General features: G+C 36.2%; 1 pseudogene; it reads left to right on the top strand.

Annotated features, from left to right (window-relative positions):
* Window positions 1–25,002, top strand: part of LOC136968845 (zinc finger protein 271-like) — a 29,130-nt pseudogene extending 4,128 nt beyond the window's left edge.
* The last annotated feature ends 1,381 nt before the right edge of the window (window positions 25,003–26,383 follow it).

The following is a 26,383-nucleotide window of genomic DNA, read 5'->3' as shown; positions in this document are numbered from 1 at the left end:
TATTGGAAGCGTTATACGATATTTTGGTATGTAGCAGCCACGAGCTAAACCGCGAGAGGTTGGTGCTTAACATAATTATTTTATTATTTCAACATATTTTTACCGTTATAACAATACAGGAGATCTGAAAATAAATATAAAGAAAAATATATTATTTAAGGACATAAAAGAGTTAACATCTTATTCGCAAAGCTATAGAAATTTTACATTCATTCATTACTTCCAGTCTTATAAACTAAACACTTAAATTTCAAAGACACTTAAATTGTTCGAACACGCTTCAGAAATGAGTCATATTAAAACTTTTTATCTTATAGAAGATTTTAAGGAATGATAAAGATAAGTTTGGGGCTCTTTTTAAAACCTTTCTAGCTTGTTTTCGATTAGCAACTTCTTTTATAAGACTATTCAAATCACTATTATACGTAAACTTTAAGCGTCTAAAGGGAGCATTTTTTAAGTCTTTTCTTTCTTTGTTTCTTTCATACGCTTGGAATAATCCAACAATAGTGCTTTTTTCTTGTAACCTAGGGTGTGGGCTACTTGCAATATTCTATCAATTTTTTTTTATTCCTGTCATCGATTCTATCACAATATAAATAAGCTCTCCTTATTCAAGTTGTAAAGGCAGCCATTTTATATCGATAAGGATAAAATGGAAATAAACAATTCAAGTCAGTGTGCATGCTCGCCTGCGCGGCACATAAATTCTCGTGCGCGGCAACAATTTCAGCAGTGCGCGGCCGCGCAGCTTAGAGGGAACATCACCATGATTATCATAGGTTAATAACCTATGATAATTATATTTACTTAATACGGATAAACATTAATAACTTAATGAAGACAGAAGATGCAACCGGGAGGCTCTTTACCTCACGGCGCATCTCCTGACTTTACCCAAGATAGCCTTAAATAAACGTGAAACAGAAAGCCTTCTCTGCCTCTCGGCCGAATTTCCCGTCTTCATCTGGCGGGCCTTAAAGATGCGAGACACACAGAGCCTTTCACCGTCTGCTGTCTTCTATCGAGAAGTTTTAAAGATGCGAACACAAAGATCCCTCTTCATTATCCGCCGGCCTTTTCGTTCGATGATGTCTTCAAGATACGGAACACAGAAAGCCTTTTCTGCCTTCCATACATTCCTGAAGTATAGTTAATCAGAAATTTCCGGGAAGTCTGAGAAAAATGAAGAAAAACGTGAAACTTTCGAACTAATTTACGCTTAACAATAGCCACTTACAATAGAAAAAGCCAACAATACATTTTAACCATTCATTACGTATTGTTGAAATATATTTTTAACGACGCGTGACTTATTACGATTTCTTCATGTTTTTACTTTACGTGTTACGTAAAAACATTAACCGGATTGAAATATTTTAGAAAGAATTATTTTGTTAAAATAATATTTATTAGAAACAGGATTATTGAACTATTTTAAGTTAAAATAATTTTTTTCTAAGAAATGAAATTATAAAAATGTCAAATTATTCATTTATTCTGCAGTAGCGTTATCTGAATTTTTGAAAATCCGAAGAGCAATTTGTAATGATTGTGGCCCTTTATACGTCAGGTAATGCTACCAGAATGCCTTTATACACAAAATTTCCGAGATTTTCGACAAAAGGTACAGGAGTGTAGTGAAGATCCTTATTAATCCGTCACGATCTTTACGATGAATCGTCTCGAGTTGGGTTTCGTGACTCGAGAATGTCCGTAAGATGGTTCGAGGAAAGCTACACCTTCACACTCAACAAGTAAATATATACAGTTTATTTACACAACAAATATTTACAAGATGTACAATGTTCGACAACATTACATACGCTATCAACAAAGATGTGGTATCTCACGTCGGCTTGTCTATTGGGACTGTTAAACTTCGGGGAATTCAGGTCGCCTTTTCGGAGTTGGCTCAACTATACGGCCTGTCGAATCTCCGCACTTACCCGTCCCTGAGATCGTTGTCAGAGGAGAACACTCTCTCTATGCTCAGCGGGCTGTCCAAGTGCCTGAGACCACCGTATTATCAGTCTCTTGCCCTTCTCCTCGTTTCCCTCGCCACCCTTAGCTTTTAAGGGATTCTACGGCGAACACTTGCGCCAAATCAGATTCTTCTTCTCCCCTGGGAGCTTCCAAAGACGTCCGCCCTATTTCCAGACGAGTAGCTTACGTTCGCGTCCTTCCCTTGTTTACATTTTTCCCCAAGCCGGCCGGCACGTGGCAAACACATTGACCCTTAAACGGAGACGCTACTCCTTTGATCTTTCCGGCCGTTTATGGCCCCAACGCCAGGTGGGTCCAATTATCTCTGTCGCGTGGCTTTTCGACATAGGACGCTAAAAGCGACCTTTACAAGTGTGAAAACAAAATTATGCCCATTACACACACTAACATCCATACATTAGGGAAGAATCACAGTGATTTTGTATTTTTCGACATTTCAAGGTTTCGAGCGCCAAACTGTAAAAATGTTGGAAGGATCATTTTTTACCGATCGCCATAATTATTCTCTGTTATATATAACAGAGACGGGAAAGTAAAATCAAGCTTAATTGTGTGAGAAGCCGGATTTTATCAAAAATCTTTTTCGATTTCATCATACATATTTTGACAACTGACGTTGTTGTTTATCCTTTACTACCTGAGAACTCAGTTTGCGGCGAAGGGACGCTTTCCCGTCATCTTTTGACCTCTCGGCCGTGCGCTACTGTTTTATTATCGGAACTGACGGCCCAACGAAACAGTCGCCTCCTATTCCTCTTTTACTCAACGAGTCGTCACTCGGTCCTATAACGGAAGTTGACTCCAATTAACTCTGACGCGCCGTCTCTCAGATCTCCTCCATTCCGAATCCGATCGTCTGCGCTCGCGACCGCTCTCTTGACTTCGTAACAATAACAACATTGACATTAAACAAAATAGCCCTAGGTGTCTTTTACCACGACGTCAAGTGGTGCGGATGCATAGTGGGCGCTTCGCATATTATCACAATTATACGATCATTCAATGACGATAACAATCATACTAAATGATAAAAGGAGATGACTGATGATGAACACAAGTGTATTTTAAAACAATTCATCAAGTCGTCTTTATATTTAATAAAGGCTCAATAAAATTTAATACCAAATCAGAATAGAAAAAAAAGTTTCGTTTTTACTTCTCGAGCTGATATACAGAGGGAATGTATGGCGATTCGTCAAAAAATGACTCTTCTTTATATTTTTTGCCGGATCGCCATACTTTTTCTTGAAACAGCGAGAAATGCAGAAAAATTCAGATAGTAATTTCTGTATGTATTAATGTTAGTGTGTGTAAGACGTTGTATCGTTTTGTCCATCCTCTTTCAAGCTAAATAATTCCTGTTCTTTTTGTCGAAAATTTCTGAAGTTTTGCAGGGAGGTTTGATTATTAGAGGGATTCATGCTATTAAATTTTAGCGGTTAAAGGTCGAGGGGAGGGGATATAATGAGGGTCGTCTGCATCTTAGTAGGGTCAAATTTAATGACGATTTTACTTGTTATTAGCATTTACAATTTTTTGTTAAAAGTCATTCCACCCTCAAAATTAAGCTTACTGCCATTTTATAATAGTTAAAAATATAACAAAGTTTTGAATAAAATATGAAAACAGATGGCGGAACCAAAGTTTGAAATGTGGCAGAGAAATTGAGAAACTCGTTGCTGGTTTATTTTTCGATGAAAAAAGAAACGGGCAGTTAACGACATTAAAAGTATTAAAATACCAAAAATAAGGAAAATCTTTAATTTAAAATAAAGTCTTTCAAACACATCTGAAGTGAAATTTATATCCTACAATACGTAGTGTTTCCATTATACATATAAGTATAGCCTAATATTTAAAACAGTAGTAAATAGCAATAAACAGTAGTAAAGTAGAAAATTCTAAAATCAACTTTTATTTTGGGATTTTCTTGTAACTCTTAAATATAAATATTTAATTTTGTACACACTAACCTAAACGACAATGTTTTTCAGCCACAGTATCGCTTGAAGGGGTGTCGTGCAATTTTAAAATCGTAATACTACAGGCAGGCCGGATTTACATAAAGGCATTTGTGGCCGGTGCCCAGGGCCCCCACAAAATAGGGGCTCCCACAAAACTATGTTTAAACAATTTTTTTTCTATTACCGAGACCGTCTAGTGTGGCCTAATCATGGCACCACAGGCAGAGAAAACAAACCCGGGAAAAAACCTATGAAGCATATCGGAAAATTTCGAGAAAAATTTTACTAGGTATTTTTTAATTTATTAAACTAAAATAATTAGTTTTACGCAATAAAATATACGTTTGTTTACAATAACCTTATTTTAAAATTAAATTTACAACTTTCTAGTTGAAAGTACTGTACAGTATTTTGTGTAAATTTTCTAAATCATCAAATTTGCCTACTCTTAAAGGGGGAGCCCCACCGTATTTGTGCCCACGGGCCTCTAATTGTTAAATCCGGCCCTGACTACAAGGGTTGTATAAATAGCATAAGTATTGTTCAAGTGTAAATGGAATATTATTCTCAAATAAACATTTACGTAGTCATTAAAATTGTATTATTGTGTGATCAGGCACCTCTCCTTGCACCTTGTCAGAACTGACACCACCGTGTCTTCCGGACACGGAAACGTCGGTGGGCGTTACGTTATTTATCACGCGAGCGGTGTGTTCGCGGTCTTCCGGACCCGGAATGGAGGCGGATGGGGGAGGATGTACTGTACAGTACACTCCACAAATTAACATTTACCAAAAATACCCGTTTATTGATAAATATTATTTACAAGTTCTACGATAATTTATAAGATATTGTTTACAAGTTTTACGATCATTTCAGATGCTTAGCACAATTGCTAAAGTGAAAGGGATAAAAGGGATAAACCTAACGCCGCTCTGACCGAGAGAGAAAGAGCTGACAGTAACTTCGCGAGATGATAAATACCTTAAAACACTCGTAGGTCCTAGACTTATCGATGCACAAATCGATGAAAGGTCGGCAACTCAGTTCGGAGGATGATCCCTTTTTTTCTTGTCTTCTTGTGTGGCGGCGAGTGGCCACGACTGAAATGGCTGTTCGGAACACACACTTTAGGAAACAAGTTGAAAACGACTGTTCCGGATTATCATCACCCCCTCCTTTTTATTAGGGAGCTCCTCCTGAATTTTTTCCGTGACTTCGTTAGAAAATTTAGTACATCAAGGCCAATAGTCAAATTTTTACTCGTTGATTCCGGGTTACAAATTCGATGTGTCATCTTCAACAAGGAAATAAGTCCGTAAGAAATAGTGTAATTATCTTTCACAGTTTTAGTATAATACAGTAATGCTTTGTTCCTAGCTTTTTAAAATTTGTTTTATACTGTAATGGCAACAACTTTAATTTTAAAAGTAGGGATGAGTTTTATAAACCAAGAAAAAAAAAAAAAAAATGAAAAAGCTATTAATAAACAGTAGTTAAAAAGCATTAGAATATGTGTTTTCCCTCTACATTCTCCCTACATTCTTCGTTTCTTCCATTCATTCTCATTTACTAATGTTTCGCAATTCTGTAAATTATATTTTAACGTTTATAAAAGAATAGAGAAAATAAATGACTAATCTTAGCCTAAATAAGTGATTTAGAAAAAAGTGTGGACGGCCCGACGAAAGAAAAAAAAAAAGAAAATGAAGAATGCTTTGTTTTGAAATGATTCTGTCGAATAAAACGTTTGTCTTTTGTTTAATTAAACTATATGTGTTCTTGTGAGTTTTTATCTCTGCCAGATTCACGCAATCAAAATTGTAAAATGACCGTAAAACAGACGGAAAGAAGCGTTTGATTGAAAATCATTCTTCCGATCAATAGGATTCCCTGTCTCTGTTAGTTAGAATTGAACTAAGCTACGATTGGTCACCCTCAAGTGCAGTAGATCCTCCCCAATAGGACGTTCGGGAAAGATCACGGAACGAGATCGTGAGAAAGAGAAACACCAATCGGAGACGATAGGAGGAGGAAAGAGGTGGAGCTACCGATCGAAGTCGTCTTTTTTTCTGTCCATTTATTAGTGCTATGCAACGAACAGAAAATGATTCGAAGCAATCAGAAACTCTGAAACATTTCATCTTCCATTTAAATATTTTATTTATTTTTTCATCGTGATCATAAAAGGCGTTAAAACTCCGAATTTTTGAACGAAAAATACGTTAAAATAATCTTTAATTGAGATATTTGTTGTGTGAGTTTATTATTATTATTTTTAAGTTCTACTTATTAAATAATTGCGATCGAACAGAGTAACACATTTTTGTAAAAATTTCATTGAATATTGTCTAGTTTCGATTATTTTAATAATTTTCAGTTTATGCAAATTGATAAGGTCATTTTCAATTATATATTGTGCAAGTAAAGAATGCTATTCACCATCTACTAATAACAATTCGTTATTTATATTATCAAATCCACAAATTGCAATCCCGACTTCGAACTCTTTTGCCTCGTGTAAATGAGGAAACTTATACTAAAAACATGTTTTAATTTTGAAGTATTTTCTTGATTCTTTGAAGAATGAAATAACAAAATACTTGAAATTTTTTTTAGTTTTAAAAGAACTGAAATGAAGCATGCAATGACTAAATATAATATTATTATTTATTATTATATTTTATAATAAAACAGAACTCGCTTAGAGAAACTATTTCGCATATTTATTTTTGACGATTGCGGCTAAATCTGTGCTTAAATAGTTTAAATCAGAAGTTTCAACCTGTATTTTATGTATGCCTATCAACCCTTTTATCAGAATAAATTGCAAATATGTTTCTTAAATTTTTTTTCGCATAACCGACGATACACGAAATCTAAAGTAAAATATTTGATTAAGCATTTTCGCTTGTTACGTTTAAGATTCTTCACAATGTTTAAAAAAAACAACGAAATTTTAATCACAAGTACTGTACTGTACTGTACATAGAACAGCTTTTTAAATTCTAAATTAAAAAAAAATAGTTACGTAAGTTAATGATTGCATTAGTTTAAAAATTATAGAAAAAAAAATTAACATAAATAATTTCAAACATCTGCAATTTTGGCTGCTGTGGTACAGCATGCTTTGTTATATCTATACAAATAAAAATTAAGTGTTCGTTTGTTCAAAATCTTTAATCTCCGAAAGTTCTTCACCCATTGCTTTGAAATTTTGACACAACGTGGCATTCGAATACACGTGTGTTTTTATATACATACTATTATATAGTTATCACACGAAATTCCCCCCCCCGCAAGGAAGACGGACAGGATTAAGGCTTATCCTAAAGAACTCAGCTTCTACTGTACTATTTTAGACACAATGTTTTATTTTTAACTGCGTTTTAGTAGGGTATCACATTTAGTAAGGTTCCACGTGGGGATGAAAGAAGTGTATTTCTTAACAATGGAAGTGTTAAGAAAAAGCGACGTGCAAGATTTACAGGTGCAGATGCAGTTTTTAGCGTTTTTGCGGGAAATCGAACATATTTTTAGACTCATCTAAAAATTCTAAAATTAGTCTGGAAACAGGGGGAGACCTAATTCTTGCATTCTGTGTAAACGGGTAAGAATTGGCTATAATGTAATAATCTTAATCTTCGCTATCGTTACTTTTTGCCCGAGCAACGCCGGGCTTATCTGCTAATTTCTGATAAAAATAGTGATTGGGTTGGAAGGTGTAAGTTATGTATTACTTTTACATTGTTCCAATCCAGTGTTACTCTTCCAAGATTAACAGTTATCGAAGGTTTTTTCTTTTATATCCTTTTATAGCCTATCCTAACGTTTCTGCTCTGCCATTTTGTGTTCGTTTATACGTTGAGATATGGGTCTAGTCGGGGCTGTAATGTAAAATACCATAGCTCCTTTGCTGAGGGTTATGCTATAAACACCAGATTTTCTCATTAATGCCACGTATATCTACCATTAGAAAAGAGCTTTCGTAATGATGGGATGGGGAAACGGGTAATTTTAATTAATGAAAAAGTACAATACATTCTAGCCAAACAATAAGTAAATGGGACCATAAAAATACAAGCGCAAATTTTGCTTATGAACGCAAATGGACGATCTTAGTTTGCAAGAATAAAACGTTTATAACTTCGTTATCTAAATAATAAAATTTACAGTAAAACCGTTATTAATAAACACTCCATGAATGCTACGAAGTTCCTGTTGTAAGTCACACGGAACGATATAAGCCCTTCGAATATGTAAGGTAAGAGCTGAATGGAAATAATATGGCCCATACTGAAAAGACTTTGCTAGTGATAACTCCGTTGGTGTATTAATCTTCTAGACAAATCAAAAACAAACGAGTTGTTATTGATAGAAAAGCTTAAGGGTAAAAAAGAAAGCTGGAACGTATACGATTCTTCTAGTGAGAATTTAACTAGTGGACGAAACGATGTTTATGAGCCTTGGCTTCCCAATATATCCTGGAAATGGCAATAAGCTTTGGTTATAATTTTATAATGTCATAAATTTTTATAGCCTCTGATTATATTCTTTGTGCCATAATTACCTGTGTCGTCATCACAATCACTACGGAAGCTCTTTTGTAGCGATAAACATGGACACTAATGGAAAAATCTCGTTGCATATGAAATTGGCATACCCCTGAGCAGAGGTTATTCACATTGAATTTTTTTATATCCGGTCGTGAAAATAATTTAAATAAGGATATTACAAATATGATGAAAGAAAAAATCAAATAAGAATTAGTAATATGTTTCTTTTTTTCATTCAAAAATCAGAAAACGTATACAATTCTGAATTTTAATTTATTTTATTTTACTAAAATTGAAAGTAATATCAATTATTATTCGATTACAATGCGTGTAATTTTATTATACTTTTTAATGTGATAAAAATAATTTTTTTCAGTCGACTCCTAAACGAACCCCATCATTTATAAAAACGCCAGCGAATTTAACTAACCCCCAGAGAATGCTAGTAATCTAAAAAACCTTAGTCTAGAGCTCTGGAGTTTAGATCATCAATTCAATCCCGTAAAGTAGACTTCCCGTTTTAAACAGGAAGCATTGTTGCGCAGTTAACGTAGTGCAAATGAAGTTTTAATACAAAAATAAAGCTGAAGATGTGAATTAAGTACGTAATTTTGTGGCGAGGGACGAATCTCGATGTATCTGAATTCGCTCATGAAATTTTCTGAATTACATTGGAATTCAGGAGGACCAGAGAGTCAGACCGACGCCTTTTCCTCGCCGTTTAGGCCTTCAAATCCCTCTTTATCTTTATTATACACCGCGCGCGATAAATTCTGAAAACGAAGGGGAAAAATCAAAAATTAATCGCTAAAATTTCTTTTCGTTTTCGTTAAGACGTAACAAATAATTGTCTTAAATTAAATGTAAAGGTTTAACTCATATATTTTTAGAGATATGTTTGCAATCGATTTTAAATTTAATTCTTTATAAATATTCCTGACATTTAGCAAAAAAGGCGGACGTCGATTATAATGAATCTGGACTAATTGTTGAATCTAAAATTCGTTGAAAATTTCTAATTAGTAAAAAGTGTATAAAATACAACAATTACTTAGATTTAATGTATTTTTCTCAATATTTCTACTTATTGTGTGTTCATAATATAATAATAAAGAGTTATAGAACTGAATTTGCACATAAGTAGGCTTAATATATGCTACAATTTAAGTAGGGGTGGCCAATTTTTTGGGGAAGAGTGCCACTACCTGAAAAAAAAAAATATATATATATATATATATATGCGTGCCACTTCCAACTTTTACAACATTCTAAAAAATCTAAAAAGGTGAAAAAATGTTATTTTATAGGCTGATTATGCGATTTCACGCAAATAGTACATTTTTTTATTTTAATGTATGTCTGAGTAGTGAAGATTTAAAAAATAATATAGGCTAATAAATAAAACAAATGTACAAACTTAGGTCTTATTGTTAATAAACATTTTAAAGATTATGTATAAAATAAAAATGAATAACTTGAAACATTTTAATTGTAAATAATTATTAAACAGTAGTACTTAATTAATGTGGCTTTTGAATTTGTAGTTTTGTTTACCAAGTCTCTATATTAGGATTAGTTCTTGAAGTGCTAACAAAATTAGGCATTTTAGGTGCATATCAGTTAATCTCAAACGATGTTTTGATTTTATTATGTTTATAATAGAAAACATTTGTTTACAAATATATGTTGATCCAAAATCTGGATCACTTGCAGTTGAAATAAGTTCGTTATATTTACTTTTAAGAGTAGTATAGTGCTGTTGGTCAATAATTTCGATTTGGATTTCAGGTGGGTAACAAACAATTAAACGTTTTGCAGAGAAATTGAAAAAGGATTTGTGAAAAGATCAGCATTTTTTTATCATCTTGAAAATCATCAAACCTAGCACTGAATGAATCCTGCAAAATGGATATTAAATTTTTAAATCTATCATAGTTCGGAGCATTGTTGACTTTGGTAGCTAGTTCCTTCATTAATTAATGTGAAATGTGTTAATCTTTTTTCTCCAAAATCGAGACAAAAAAGCAAACGTTTGTTCACAAAAGAAGATATATGACAACTAGGATAAGAAAAATATAATCTTTTCCATGTGATCTTAAATTTAAATTATTTAAATGTCCCATAATATCGGTGAAAAAGCTAAATCCGGTAGCCAATTTTCATTCTTGAGTTGCAAGTACTCAGTCCCTACACAAGTCCCTAACTGCTTTAGAATTGGCGTGCACGTTATTCTTCGCATGGTAAAATAACGTTGCGCATGCGTCAAGGACTTCTGTTCAAACAAACCTGACCTGCCGTCCAGGTCAGCAATTTTGAAAAAATGGCAACACTAAAATCAACTGAGCCAGACACCAAAGTGTCGCACTCGCTCACGCTCGAGAACGGACAACCGTAGCAAGACATAACGGCGCCAAAATAAGGCAACTCAAACCATTGGACTCGTCCCTTGATTACGCTGTCTTTCCGCATCGTTGTACTGGTGTTAAGCAGTGCCGGTTTCCGGCGCTGTTGTATTTCAGTAGCGTATGAGTAGGGTTTTTACGGATTTTGACAAAGTTCCTGAAGACGCCATTATTTATTTTTTCAAATTTTTTTATTTTTTAATAAGTCTTCCCGTGCCACTGTTAAAACTCCGCCGTGCCACAGTGTGGCAGGCGTGCCTCCGGTTGGACATCCCTGGTTTAGAGCTTGAGGCTAGGAGAGTACAGATTAGGGCATTACATCTTTAAATTTGGTATTATTTCAAGGTCGTCTTAAAACACTTTTTATCAGTATAATAATCATTTAAAGAAACGTAACGACCAATTTCTTAGGAAAATTTTTTGCAAATAGTCAATGTTTTCACGATTTGGCTAATCTGTGGAGATGCCCGTTTGCTCGATTTTCTTGTATACAGCTTAACGCATTTATCTTCATTTTTTCGAAAATTTCCAAGTTTCACACCGAGAATCGCATCGCTCAACCGAAAACACAAAGATAATCGATTGCAACTGTGAAAACGTTACTCGGCAGCAGATCATAAAAGAATGCAAAGAGCCGTAAAGGCAACCGAACGTCGGGCGCGTAGCTCAGAGGGTAGAGCGCTCGCTTTGCGTGCGAGAGGTACCGAGATCGATACTCGGCGCCTCCATTTAATGGTTTTTTTTTTCCTCTACGAGTCGTCACACCTAGAGACGTAGTACTCACGTGTATCGCTGCTACCGACTTTATACTGACGGTGTACTTGCAGCCTGCTTCCGAAACGATAGAGTTTCGGACACATATTTTGCCCAACCGAAAAGGTTTAAAGTTGCAAAACGGAATTTTTTCCAGCCAGATGCATGACAGAGTGAATCCTCGTTTGAATTCAGCAGAATTATTTGCTAACTTTAGCAAAAATCTGAAAAGTATTTCGAGAATTCGATCGTTCATACAAACGATATGATCGAATTTAAACCGGATGTAATTAGAACGGTTTTTAAAACAAAAATCAGATTTTAAATACTTAAAAAACAAGTATGGAGACGTCGAGTATCGATCTCGATACCTCTCGGATAAATTTCAATCGATTGTCTGTTGAAACGCAGATGATTCAGTCAAGGCAGAGTTAACATTTAACAAAATGAGAGTTTATTTCTAAATCTAATACATTCGAGAACAGGAAAGAAAGTGCGAGCGAAAAGTGGACAAGTGTTTATATAAAAGTTGTGAGTCATGTCGCCCGCATGGCACCTGACCGAAGTTCACATACATAGAGTAAGCAGAGTGCAGGGTGACAAAAATTCCATCACGAAACTTGCTACAAAAATTGCTACAAATCCCCCCTTTTTGGGGGAAGTTTCGTGCTTACATTTATTCTCACTTAATACAATGTTTATTTCACATTGATTCTGTCTAAACAGATTTTTAATTTAAGCGCGTTTAATGGTTTTGTCAAAAAATCTGCCGCCATTTCTTCCGTTGGGATGTATTTAATAACAACATTACCTGATTTAACGTTTTCGTGTACATAGGCTATTTTTCTTACTACATGTTTCGTCTTGTAGTTAGGACTTCCGTTGTTGATCAGACTAATCGCAGCCTGGTTATCGCTATAAATCGTGATTGTTTGGTTAGAACCTTTCTCTTCTAATTCATTTAGGATCATTTGTAGCCATGATGATTCTCTCGTAGCCTCGGTTAATGCCGTCAATTCACTTTCGCATGTTGATAACGCCGTTTGATTTTGCTTCTTGCATTTCCATGATAAGAGGTTCTGTCCTAGTAGAAAAAGGTATCCGCTATTCGAACGTTGACCTGCATTTCCGTCTTTCCAATTAGCATCTGCGTATCCGATTAAGTTGGTGTTTTGGTCGCGTTTGTATACGATTCCCTTAGTTTGGGTTCCTTTTAAATATCGTATCAGTCGTTTCGCTGCTTGGACATGTATTTCCTTCGGATTTTGTGCGTATTGTGACAGTTCGCTGATCGGCTGGCACAAATCGGGTCTCGTTGTTAAACTGACATACATCACGCTTCCCAAAATTTCTTGGAAAAGTTTCTTATTTCCGCACGGTGATCCTTCACTGTCGTCTAATCGTTGGTTGGGATCCATGGGCGTGTTTACTGGCTTACAATCCTCCATTTTGAATTTTCTAAGTATCTCTTTTATTTGTCTCTGTTGCGTCAGTTTTATTCCATCTTCGGATTTCGTTATTTCTATTCCTAAAACGCATTTGGGGTTTCCTAGGTTAACTAAGTCGAAATATTTCGCAATTTTTTCCATGGCTTCGTGTTCGATTCGCTTATTCGAGGATATTGTTACCATGTCATCAACATGTAATCCTAAGTATAGGGTGTTTCCATCTGCTTGGTATTTAAACGCGCAGGGGTCTGCTTTTAATTGTTCGAACCCGTTTTGGCACAGGTGTTCAGTAATCGTCCTGAACCAGGCTCTTCCAGCCTGTTTTAAGCCATAGATGGAGCGATTTAATTTGCATATTTTTGATTCTTTTCCTTCTCTAATGAATCCCATCGGTTGTTCCATATATATGCATTCGTCTAAATTGCTATGCAAGTAGGCTGTTTTAACGTCATATTGACTTATCTTCCAATTCTTTTGTATCTGCCGTTACTAACAAGGAAAGACAATTTTATGACAACGGATACTTAGATCGTAAATTTAAGGAAAATAAATTCTAGAGCTTTTTTGTACCTTCTGCGTTTCATTCATTAAATTTGATTGTAAATGATGATGCCAAAGTAACAGTTAATTTTTTTAACATTGTACAAGAATTGTACGCGTTTTATCTGCATCTGCTTACAGATAGGACATACTAAATCGTAATATCACCGGTTTAACATCGAAATTCGTAAGTAATATAAGATGGAGAGCAAAATAAACGCGGAATAAATATATCAAATATTTTAATGGATTTTTTAAAACTCCTGTCAACTATACAGAACTATTATAAAAACATGCCAGTAAACTTCTATCGGTTGGGTTAAGTTATAAATCTAGTCTAGGGTGGGCAACCTTTTTTATAACATGGGCCAGAATAAATTTTACGTTTTTTTCCGCGGGCCGTAGTAGTTAATTGACGCCTTCTTGTGACTTGTAATTTTTTTAGTCTGCAAATATGAAATAAATAAACAAAAAGTTAATTACTACATTTATTTCTCTTATCGTTTTCGAAAATTACAAATAATTGGAAAAATTAGTTATTTTTCTAATTTAATAATCTATTAAAGATCTCGCGGGCCGGATAGAAACTTTTCGCGAGCCGTAGCTGGCCCGCGGGCCGGGGTTGCCCGCCGTTGATCTAGTCTGCTTATGATTCACATAATCAGGCGACGGTGGCCGAATATCTAGCAGGCGGCTAACAGCTCAGAACCGGTCCGGGATATAAAGTTGGACTCCGTACGCGTGTGTCGCTTCTACCAGCTAAACCGGGTGAGGTTGGTGCACTGTAAACCGCATGTGCTAATGCCTATATAATCTGGCTGATTGGAAACTGACCCGGTTTCGACATTCCTTCCGCCACCGAATTATTCGAATATACAATAGCAATCTTATCGTTTTTTTTTCACATGTAGTATAGAAATTTGTAAAGATACATAATACAGTTATAGTAAAATATTAATTTTAATTAATTCAAAGTACGTTAAAATATTAAAATTTATATTTTATAAAATACAAAAAAGGTCATTAGAAGGTGGAAGCGGCGCTTCCATGGCTTCCAATGACGGCACGCCACTGATATAGTCATTTTGGGGGGCCTATATCTCGCGAAGACGCGCTCGTACACCCATGGTTCATTAGACTTTTTTGTTCCTATCGGTATGCTCTACAGCTCTGTTAAAGTCCCAACCGCGTCATTCGGACCTAGAATTGTGCCCTTTATCGAAAACATTTGAAAAATTTACGTTTACAAGTACAATAGCTTCACTTTTGCAAATTATTAGAAAGATTACGGTAACAAAATGTTTTTGCCCGCAATTTGTGTTTGTTTTGAAATATCCGGCCGACATAAACATAAGCTACTCTTTTTTTTTTCTAAATTATTTACTATAAAGTCTAAAACTACAGTCGACTCCGCATAAGCGACATCCCAAGGAAAAGTAAAAATGTGTCGAGTTATCCGATGTGACGACTAAAGCGAAGTTGGAAAAAAAATCACAAAACTACAATTAGGAAAATACAGTAGTGCGTTATACAGTAGTATAGACTACAATACAGTGTCCTCCATTTACAATTACTCTGTACATGAAAAACTGAAAAATTCGACTAGTGTTGTTTGTTTTGAGCACTTAACTGTCTCGACTTTCTTTTTCAACGATCACGAACGCCTTGAAAACATTATCTTCGCAATTGTCAACCGTTTGCAAGTAACGTCTAAAGATTCTTAATGCCTCTAGCGTGAGAAAATGCAAAATTGGATTCTGGTGTGACGTTGATGTAGATTGTATTTGTGTATGAGTCTTTTTGTTTATCTGTTATTATTTTATACATAAAATGTTAAGGCATTTTTATTAATATGTATATATTATATATTAATAAATAAATCGACTCCCCCTCCTGAAAAAAATGAGTTCGCACCACAGGTGCGGAGTGAATTCATTTTTCCAGGAGGGGGTGACGACTTATCCGAGTGTGGGACAGCAAAAGTATGTCGACTTATCCAGTAGTGACGAGTTAAACGGTGTCGAGTAAATCGGAGTTTTTTTAACATTAATGCCTATGTAAGTCGGCCGGGACCACAGAAAAGTGACTACTGATCCGATGGTGTCGAGTTATCCGGGTGACGACTTATGCGGACTCGACTGTATTTGTGTTCGGGCCTCTAATTTGCTTGAATCGGAAATCCGAAGGACTGGCCCTCTTTTTGTTATCTAATCTATTTATCAAAAGCAGATGCACGGCCCAATATGTAAAATAGCATAACACACTCTCGGCCGAAGGTTGAATTTTGTGTAAATTTTCCGACTTTCCCCAACTTTTTAAAATTTCCTTACAAATCTAGAATTTTAACAAATCTTCCCTTATCTTCTAAATCACACTCTATTCCCTATGTTTAGGGAATTTTTTAAATTATGGTTTCTATCGCAGAGGGATTCCCATTTTGTTCAGGAATTTATTCCCGGAAAAGATTTAGACCACGTGCAGAAAGAAAACAAAAGAAACAGGAAGTAGTCGAAGACAATAGTGTAGTTAGTGGTCAAGGCTCTCGCCTTGTTTGGACGAATACTATTTTTCTTTCTTTTTCTTTAGATTGAAGAAAACTGGGAAATAAACACGCAGCATTTTACTCTTCTAAGAAGTAAAAGTGAAGAAAGAAGACGAAATTTTGAAATGAAGTGAGCTGAAATTACACTAAAAGAATCTTCAAAAACAAGGTAAAAAGGAACGAACTCGAAACCCGTTTTCTGAGTAGCAGCGATTTTCTTCTTTTTCACGCTCATATTGATAATTCTAGTCCTTAGCTCTAACGGTTAGACAAAATCATGAAACGAAATTATACTTAAACGTTTGTAATGTAAAAATCAACTTTTCGTTAAATAATTAATATTATATAGATTTAATATTGGCACTTGTGCAGATTAGGGGGTACGGCTATTTCAGAGGTTTTCTTCCATAAAATTAATAATTTCTAGACTAATTTGACTCAATCACGTCCAAAACACGTGTGAGATCCGGGGAGGTAAGAGGAAGTCGTATCTCCCTTTCCGGCGACTCACTTGTCAAGGATGGCTGTTACGTTGTCGGCGCGTTACGTGTTACGCGTTACGCGAGTGAGAGGAGGAGGAAGGATGGGGTCGACGATAAAGCGAAACCGACAGTCAAGAAAGACACCATTCACTCCATGCTTTCTTTAAAATCATCACTTAGTTAGTGTGATTTTAAAAGATTAGATTGATAAGCAGGGGGTAGAGGTATGTTTACAATTTAGATTGATATATTACTCTCTCTCGCAAACGATTAGGTCAATAGGTGACACCGTTGCGATAATACATAATATAGAAGTTGTTTACAAAATATATATCCCGACGCGTGTTAGACGCGTGACAATATTTATTACTCGAGGTTAGGAGAGGCGAGCGTCTGGAGTTCTTGGAAGTAGTTGGGTGGGTGGATGACGTCATCGTTGACCTAGGGTCGAGACTGTAGTTCAAAGTTCATATGAGTTGAGACTGTTTGGTGGAATGTCTCCCTTTTTCTTTTTAAGGAGTTAGGTGGTTTGTAGTACAATATCACCATCTTGGATGCTTGGATATAAATTGTTCTGGATGGGCAAGAATCGTAGGTAAGTTGATAGAGTTGTCCGTCCACGTGGATAAATTAAATTCGGGTGGATAGTTCTTAATTTGGTTGATCGGGTGTAAAGTTGCGTGGGTCAGTCATCTTCGGTAAGGTGACGAAGACACTGTTCTTGGATTTAAAATAAAGGTTAATAATAAGTTATTTGGAGTAAAGAATCCTTGCAATTCCGGATAGAGGTATGCAAGGTTACATAAAATGTTAATTTACTCTCTCTCTCTCCGTTAAAATAAGATTCAATATATATATCTAGGTTAGTATGAATAAAAAATCCCGTTAAAGAGGAGTTAATCTACAATTCTAGGATACGAACTAAATATTGAATCCTTCGCGAAAAATCTACGAATATAGGTATAACTCAAAATGTTAGTACGTTAAAACGAGGAATAAAGGGAAAATGGCGGTGTAGGGATGGTCTTGTTAATAGGTTTGAACAATAGATTTTTGTTTTCGTGGAGTCGGGTTGCCTCGGGGCTTTTCTTCGTGGGAAGTGCCCGGTTGTGTGCTAGGTGAGGGCGGACTTCCGTTCCGTTGAAGGCGGTCTCTTCGTGTTCCTCTTCCGGTGGAGGTCGGTGACTAGTCGCACGGGTCTTCTTGCATCGTGAGTAATTGCGATAACTATAAAGTAAACAAAGTCCCGTGAGGATAAGCGCCAAGACAACCAGCAATAATGGTTATTATTAAAGATGGGTAAGTTGTGGGAGATGATTTTGTCGGCTCCCGTAACAGGTGATTTAGGTCATATTGGACGTTGTTCAAAGAACGGTCTGCTAATCGAATATCGTAGTCCGATGTGAGTTTCGGGAGGTCAGGATCCTTAAGGCGTTTTTGCAGCAATAGGATCTCAGATTTGTTGACGATTTGTTCAAGTTGTGGCACTATTAATTGTTGTGCCATCTCCAATTGTATGGTTGTCTGCATTCGGAACGGCGAAGTAAGGACGAATCCAGGTACATAGCCGGTGCATGCGTTTGGGAGATGAAGTATTCCCGTTTTGTTTAATTTATGAGTAGTAGATGAAAATGGAGATTGTTGATGTCGAGTAGGACATCTAATAGTTAGGGTGAGAGGATTTGGAATAGAATAAATCCATGATCCTAGTTGATCAATCCTCTTAAAAATTGGCGGGAATTGTGGAACGATTTGACGTGTGCAAAGGTCTTTGACCGTGACTTCGTTGCCACTAAATAGTGCATATTCGCAACTTTGTTGAGGGAAACGTTGAATAGGTCCGTCTACGGAGCAAATAGGAAAGTGATCCATTTTACAAATTATTAGTTCGTAGTGTTGTAATAACATATAGGACTGTCTGTCCATGGATAAGGCGACTATAGGATAATTAGTCTGGATTTGGACGAATGTGTTTAGGTCAGGTATATATGTGGGAAATTTGATAATTTCGTACATATCGAAGTATCCACTAGGGGTGATTAATGGAATCTTAGCAAAGATTCTCAACTTGCCAGGTACCGCTACAGCCAGGGCGGTAATCCACTGGTAGTATTTAAATAGCGTGTCAGGTCTTATAGGTTCGACCATTGCGTAACCTTCCGGAAGCTGTAGTTGAATGTCTCGGAGGGTACGTAACATGATTTCTCGTGATACGAAATAGGTGCTTAGTTGACCTTTTTCTAGTATATCAATCGCCTCTCGTAAGGCTACTAGTTGGAGATGGAACTCTTGAATAGAGAATTCGAGTATCCGACTAATTATTTCAAACGCAAGTTCGTAACTATAGCGATTCAATAACTCTTTAAATGATTCTTGACGTTTGAATAACACGTAGATTTGGTGTCGATTATTTTTGCTGATATTTAGAGTATCATTCAACAAGGTGGCTTGTGAGCGCAGTAAATGAATAATTCTCTCGTTTTGCTCATTGATGTTAGAGATTTCGACATTTAAGGTCGTAATATCCTCGGAGGTAGCTGTTCCGAAGAGGAATTTTAGAATTTTTCCTCCGCCGTCTATTAAACTTCGGCGTAAAGTGTTTAGGGCTGATAGGTCTCGATATTCCTTATGAAAATCAAGGAATGAGGTTTTCACAAGGAATGACTCTATGTTAAAGTCCTTTCTATATTACTTTTACTTCTACTCTCGAAATGCGACTAATGCCCTATCAACATGTTATAAATCGTTTACAGGCTTAAGGAGGAGGATGACCGACTAACGGCAGGAGAAATAAGTCGAGGAATTCGACTGCGAGTGGGTCTCGATAGAACCCATGGTCGATCAGCAACTGACCCTTGACTGCGAAGAGCATAGGGTGGAGTGGTCTCCTGTTCTTCTTCCGTTTCCGGTTCGGAAACTTCGCGTTCGGGCTTGCGGTCATCTCTCTCACTTTCGCTCTCGCTATCCGGTTCTGTCTGTTCTTCCGGTAGCGAAGGGAGTATGGAGGACAGAGTGAAGTCATCCTCAGAGTCGGATAGCTTGCCAGGTAGTGGCGTGGCCGTTAATGGGTTTTCTCCCTGTGATACCATAGGTTGATCGACAGTCGTGTTAGTGTCATCCCGCTGTATTCTAGGTCGCTTTCTTTTCCTATGGGCTGCAATTATTCCTCTTGTGCTCCGGTTTTGTTGGTTCCTTTTCCTTTCGGCGGGAGTGACTCGTTCATTTCGGAAGACGTCCGAAGGGCTTTCATTTAGGGTAGTGATCTGAGAGGAGTTTTTCTTCCTGGTTATAGTATCTCTTCGCCTCCTTTTCTTCCTGCGCGGCCGTCGGGATGTGCAAAAATGAATAGTCTTCTGATTGGGTAGAATCACCTGAGCATTAGCAAAATCTAGTGTTAATTGTAGGGCTTCGATGAAGTCTCGTCCCAATATCCCGTCACACGGGTTTGTGATCTCGGCTCGCACGATGGCACATGGCATGGAAAATTTCTTTCCCCGTAGTTTAAACCTGGGTGTTGCTGTTCCAATAGCGGTGGTTGGCTTCCCTAAGAAATTTCCTAATTTTCGTCTAAGTCCAAACTTTACAGGTGCTTTTCCCTTCAATTTGTTTGCTAGGTCATTCGATATGATCGTACATTCTGCTCTAGGATTAATTTGCATCTTCACAGGAATATTATTGACATAAACCAATATAACAGGTTTAGGTCTTAAATAGGTTGTCGTTAGTCCTATCCTGCCTTTCCATCTCGTGTCGCTTTCCTCTCCTGATGAATCTGTTTGAGGAGGAGAAAACGTTCTACCGGAATCAGTATAGCGTCGTTTCCGCTCAACTGTAGGATTTCCTCTAGGTCTATCTAGAGGTCGTTGACCTCTGATTCTCTTCACTTGACCTCTCCAGCGATTTCGATCCTCTGCTGGAGACTGGGATCTGAATCGAACCCTATTTCTATCATTGTTTGGGTCATTATTGTCGTTATATCGGTTCCGGTTCCGATTTTGATTAGGTCGATCGAATCGGCGATTAGGGGCGTTCGACCGATTTTCGTTACGCCTAAGAGGCGGATTATTATAGGAATTGTTATTGTAGGAGTTAGTAGTATAGCCTCCTCGATGATTTCGGCGAGATATAGGATCTCTAGAGCCGAATCGGGAAGGGTTTCGGATTAGTCCGTCCATTCTAGCTTTTAAGTCTTCCATCGCTGACGTTAGCTGCGCTAAATCCTCCTGAGATGAGGTTTTATCGCTTTCCCTTACCGTTCGCATGATCCCTCTTGGATGCGCGGTGAGCTTTCGATTGTTTCCTCGCTAATCGCTGCTTTTAGAGCCTCATCGAATGTTTCAGCCTCCCGGCTCATTAGTGTCTGCCGGATTCTTATATCTATGCCGTTCAAAAATTGCGCTTTAAGCCTTTCATCTAACTCCTTCCTCTGAACTCGCTCAATAATTGCGGTTTCGGCGGCAGTCGCGCCAGGCTCTGGCTTAATTTCTATCTCCATTGCCAGTGCTTGGAGTCTAGCAGCATAAGTCTGTATGTCCTCGTCCCTTTTCTGCACGCACGCATAAAATTTAGATAATCGAAAGGAAAATGGCTCCCGTTCAAAACGCGCTATCATCAACCGCTTAAATTCGTCGAAGTCATCCACTTCTTTTATTCTTCGGTCCTTTCGGACGAATTCTCTCGCGATACCCGTAAGTTTTAATTTTGCCACTGCCAACATCTGGGCCTTGGACCATGCCGCTACCTTAGTAACATCGGCTAACGAATCAAAAAAGTCCGTCACCCGAGGGCCTCCTGCTTCTCCCGAGAATACGGGTAATAGGGGTATTATTCCGCCTAAGCCTCCCAACGTAAGGGGATTCGGTGCCGGATTAGGATTTGGGTGGCCTGGCCCAGCCGCATCGCGGGGATCGTCTTCCATTATGTTTATTTTGTTAGTTATTACAACTAGGTCTGAGATTCTAGTACGACCCTACTCCTATGATTCCTAATTCAACTCAATTCGACCTCTCTCTCGACTGTGGCTGCTTTTCGCCTTATCGATTTTTCGAAAAAGTCGAGACCCCACTCCTGCAAAACCAATATGTGAGATCCCGGGGAGGTAAGAGGAAGTCGTATCTCTCTTTCCGGCGACTCACTTGTCAAGGATGGCTGTTACGTTGACGGCGCGTTACGCGTTACGCGAGTGGAGGAGGAGGAAGATGGGGTCGACGATAAGGCGAAGCCGACAGTCAAGAAAGACACCATTTTATAACAAAACAAGATTTATTAAAATCGAAACGAACAAAACTACACTTCTACCCTCATATACAAAAAGGGGGCGGAGAGAGAGAGTTTACAAATATTTGTCATACCTCGTAACAAGTCCGTAATAGACGGAGTCCGCGAATGTCCCTTAGGAAATATTCACTCCGAAGTGATAGAATGTTCGGGATGACGGAGAGTCAATTAATTGGCCGGTGGCACGTAGAACCTTAGAAGTTCGTAGACTGGACAATGGCACTTAAAACTTAGAAACTTAGAAACTTTCGGGTTCGGTCGACGGCGCAGTGCGCTTCGTAGTGGAGAGACGATCGGAGAGCCCTTTAGGAGGGGAAGGAAGCGTCTTTTATAGGTTTTTGATGAGAAAACCAGTCACGTGATCGAAAACGGATTGCAATTAGGGCCATAGGTGTTCCCGGGATTCAAATAAACGACTAGTTCGGACGCTAACTGTAAACTATCGTGCAAGATGATCTACCTGCTCCGAGGAATAACGGCTTGTTGACAGTTAGGGGACGATCGTTGCCAGTCGAGGGTCAACAATTTCCCGGGTATGGAATGTTGTTGATTTAAGCCGTTGTATATCAGGAGTGAAATAATTCAGAAATTTAGGTTTTTAACTTCCAGATTTCACACACGTATAATTTGTTGAAATTAGCGATATAAAATATGCTAGAAACAAAATATTGTCGGAATACTTACCGAGTGTACCAGTTCGAAGACGCCATTGCTGAAGCTTGTTTTCGTCGCGGAGCGGCACATCGGAAGGCGGACGCGTACGAAGAGTGATGACGTGTCGGTGCTATTCGGTCACATGACTACTCATCCTGACGTATTTCCTGAAACATTCTTTTTGCGAAGAATTCGCTGAACTTTAGAGACATCATTAATAGAAATATTAAAACATCATTTCATTTTAAATATGGATTAAAATCAACATATTGATGATGTATGATAATGCGATAAATAACTAATAATTCTGCTCTGTTTTTAACTCCTTCGCTTTCTGTAGAAAATTTCTGTATTGGGGGCATTGATGCTAGCTATTCAATTTCGGTGGTTAAAAGGTCGAGAGGGTGAACAGACAAACGAGGGTCGGGTGTCATATCTCCAGTGGGGTCAAACTTAATAATAATTTTACTCGTTATTCCCATTGACATACTGTATTTTTTATGAAATTCATCCCTACCCTAAAATGTAAGCTTGTTGCCGGGTAAGTTAAGAAACTCGTTGATATTTTTAATGAACTAAGTGATAAAATTTAATAAAAGCATCTTTAATTAATTAATGTAATCATAGTTAAAATTCGAATACCAGAGAAGATTTCCGAAAAATGTATTGTAATGTTACTAAATGTGTACTCTGTTAATATCAAATAATTAAAGAAGGGAATTTATATATATTAAAAGATTTAGCGTAGAGAATAGAAATTTTAATCACTATACTAAATACTTTGAATATGAATTTGTCTGATATTTAAGATTGTTTTATTTTTTTCATTTAGCTGATTTTCATCTTGAAAACACAGAAAACAGAAACTAAAAAAGGAGAAGAACGAAATTGAATCCTGCAAGAATGAAATTCATTATTCTTAAGAATTTGTATTTTACAGGCTTGAACGTTGTGAATTCCTCTTTTTATGAAGTATTTTTTAAAAATACAATACTTGTTTTATTCGAATTTAACATATTATACAATTATACATTTAACAATACAAGTGAATAGGATTATGAATAAAACATTCTAATGTTAAAATAGTCAAATTAAATTGAATTTTATAGAATTATTTTAATGTGAGTTGTTATTACTTTCAGTTGTTCATTGGATGAAACACAAAGTTCAGAAGAAAATATTTTCCAAGATTATAGAAACAAATTGTATATTAGATAATGTTTTACTTACATCGGTGCTTTTCATAGTAAAATATAATTGAAGAAGCAGGAGAGAGACCTATTTCATGGAATAAGGATCAATGGAAAAGCAGGAAGATATACAAACAGTTTTAAAATGTTTTACAGAAATTGTTTACTTTAATATGTTGTCTCTAATTACCTGTGATTGAAAGTATTAGTAATATGATATATTTATACTCGAACTTTATGATCTCTAAATTAGTTATTGTGCTTTGGTACAGAAATCTACTTTTAGATATAAAAATGTTTATTTTTAGTTAAATATTATTAGTGGTTAATTGTTGTTGTAATTGAAGAAAATTAATTGATTATAGACAGATAAAATCTTACTTAAGACAATTTTTTTAATTGCAGATAAAACGAACCGAAAGAAATTTTCATGTAAACACTGCAAGAAGAATTTCAAAACGAAACACATTTGCAAAATCATGAAAGAATACATACAGGAGAAAAGCCTTACACTTGTGATGAGTGTAAACAGAAGTTTATACAAAAGGAACCTTAATTCAACACTCTTCGAACCACACAGGAGAAAAGCCTTACACTTGTGATGAGTGTAAACAGAAGTTTACGTAAAAGAAGACTTAATTACACACCTTCGCACCCATACTGGAGAAAAGCCTTACACTTGTGATGAGTGTAAACAGAAGTTTACGCAAAGAAACCTTAATTAGACACCTTCGGACCCATACTGGAGAAAAGCCTTACACTTGTGATGAGTGTAAACAGAAGTTTAGACAAAAGGGAACCCTAATCAACACCTTCGAACACACACTGGAGAAAAGCCTTACACTTGTGATGAGTGTAAAAAGAAGTTTTCGCTAAAGAGAACCTTAATTACACATCTTCGCACCCACACTGGAGAAAAGCCTTACACTTGTGATGAGTGTAAAAAGAAGTTTTCACGGAAGAACATCTTAATTACACATCTTCGAACACACACTGGAGAAAAGCCTTACACTTGTGATAAATGTAAACAGAAGTTTAGAGAAAAGGGAACCCTACTTAAACATCTTCGGACCCATACTGGAGAAAAGCCTTACACTTGTGATCAGTGTGAAAAGAAGTTTACACGAAAGGAAAACTTAATTGCACACCTTCGAATCCATACCCGAGAAAAACTGAATGAAGACTGAAACTGAACTGACTGAATTATATCCAAAGAAATTCATTCGAAACATAGACTTAAAAAAAACATTACAATATTCACAATTAGAAATAATTTTCCTTCGAAACCTAAAATTTTTATTTATGTGTAATAATCAAAAGGTTTAAGTAAAACTGGTTTAAAATTAAAATCATTTCTTAACTTTTTTTCAATTTCCTGACATTTTCAACTAAAAAACATTACGATATTCATACTCTGGTGTGATTTCCTTCCAATTTTATAATTCTATAAAAAATAACTCTTTTGTTGATCGACAGAACTCCGTATTTATTAGCACACTTGGTTTTAACAGAAAATTTAGAGATTTCGAATTTGCTGAAATTTTCTATTTACAATTTTCTGTTTGTTTGTTGGAAACATGCTTTTATTTTAATAAATTTCATTATCATAACTTCATATTAATACCTGAATTGTTATAATAATTAATAATATAAAAACGTTTTTTATAACAAAATATCATTAAAAAATGGCGCCAGACACAAATTAAATATTATTTTTAAAATTACGCAACTCATTGCAGGAATTTGTTTTGGCTTTTTTTGGTTGAAATTGGTAAAAATCTCGGAAAGTCAAAGTTGATGCGATTTCAATACTTTACTGTGTTATATACACAAAAAGCCGGGAAAATAAAATGGAAAATTAATTCCGGTTCCCTACAAAGCAATATAAATGAAAGGTTAATTAATAATTTGATTAATAAATACTCTTGTATTAACTAACAACCAATTAATACAAGGGTACAAATCGGTTTTTTATATTGAATGCATTAAAAAAATTTTTTTCCTCAATCCCTTCAATATCATGTAAGTTTACTGTACTATATATATTAACCTATATTATATTACTGTATATAAAATATATATGACATAACCTCTTAGGCCTATAGTTTTAGCCATATAAGTATTAGCCATTCCTCATTAGCCAGCAAACATTCATCAGTCCCTAAATGTTCAATACCCACCTCGGGAAATCCCGAATTAACACAATAGAATATAAAATACTAAAAACAAAGATTATTCTTAGTTCTAAAACAAGTAAAATGTCTATTTGACAAAGTAATAATGAAAGTTTAAGAGATTTGTTTCATTATTAGTTTGTCTATTTAACTTGTATTTGTTTTTCGAAGTCACCTATTTTCTCAGCAACAAAGCACTTTAATTTGTTGCTGAGAAAATATATTTGAAAAACAAACGTTTTCAGTCTGATTAACAGTCCATCCTCAGGTCAAAAACGAAAATAGAACAAATACGTTCCATGTATAGAACACAAACATCAAAAAATATAGAACAAAAAACGTGTAAAATTAAAAGAAATAAAATAATAAAATAACTTAAGTATTCCTATATTAA

Source organism: Centruroides vittatus, unplaced genomic scaffold (genome assembly GCF_030686945.1).
Source record: "Centruroides vittatus isolate TY-2023 unplaced genomic scaffold, ASM3068694v2 contig_1634, whole genome shotgun sequence".
NCBI classification, from domain to species: Eukaryota; Metazoa; Arthropoda; class Arachnida; order Scorpiones; family Buthidae; genus Centruroides; species Centruroides vittatus.
This window is presented reverse-complemented; position numbering and strand designations above follow the sequence as displayed.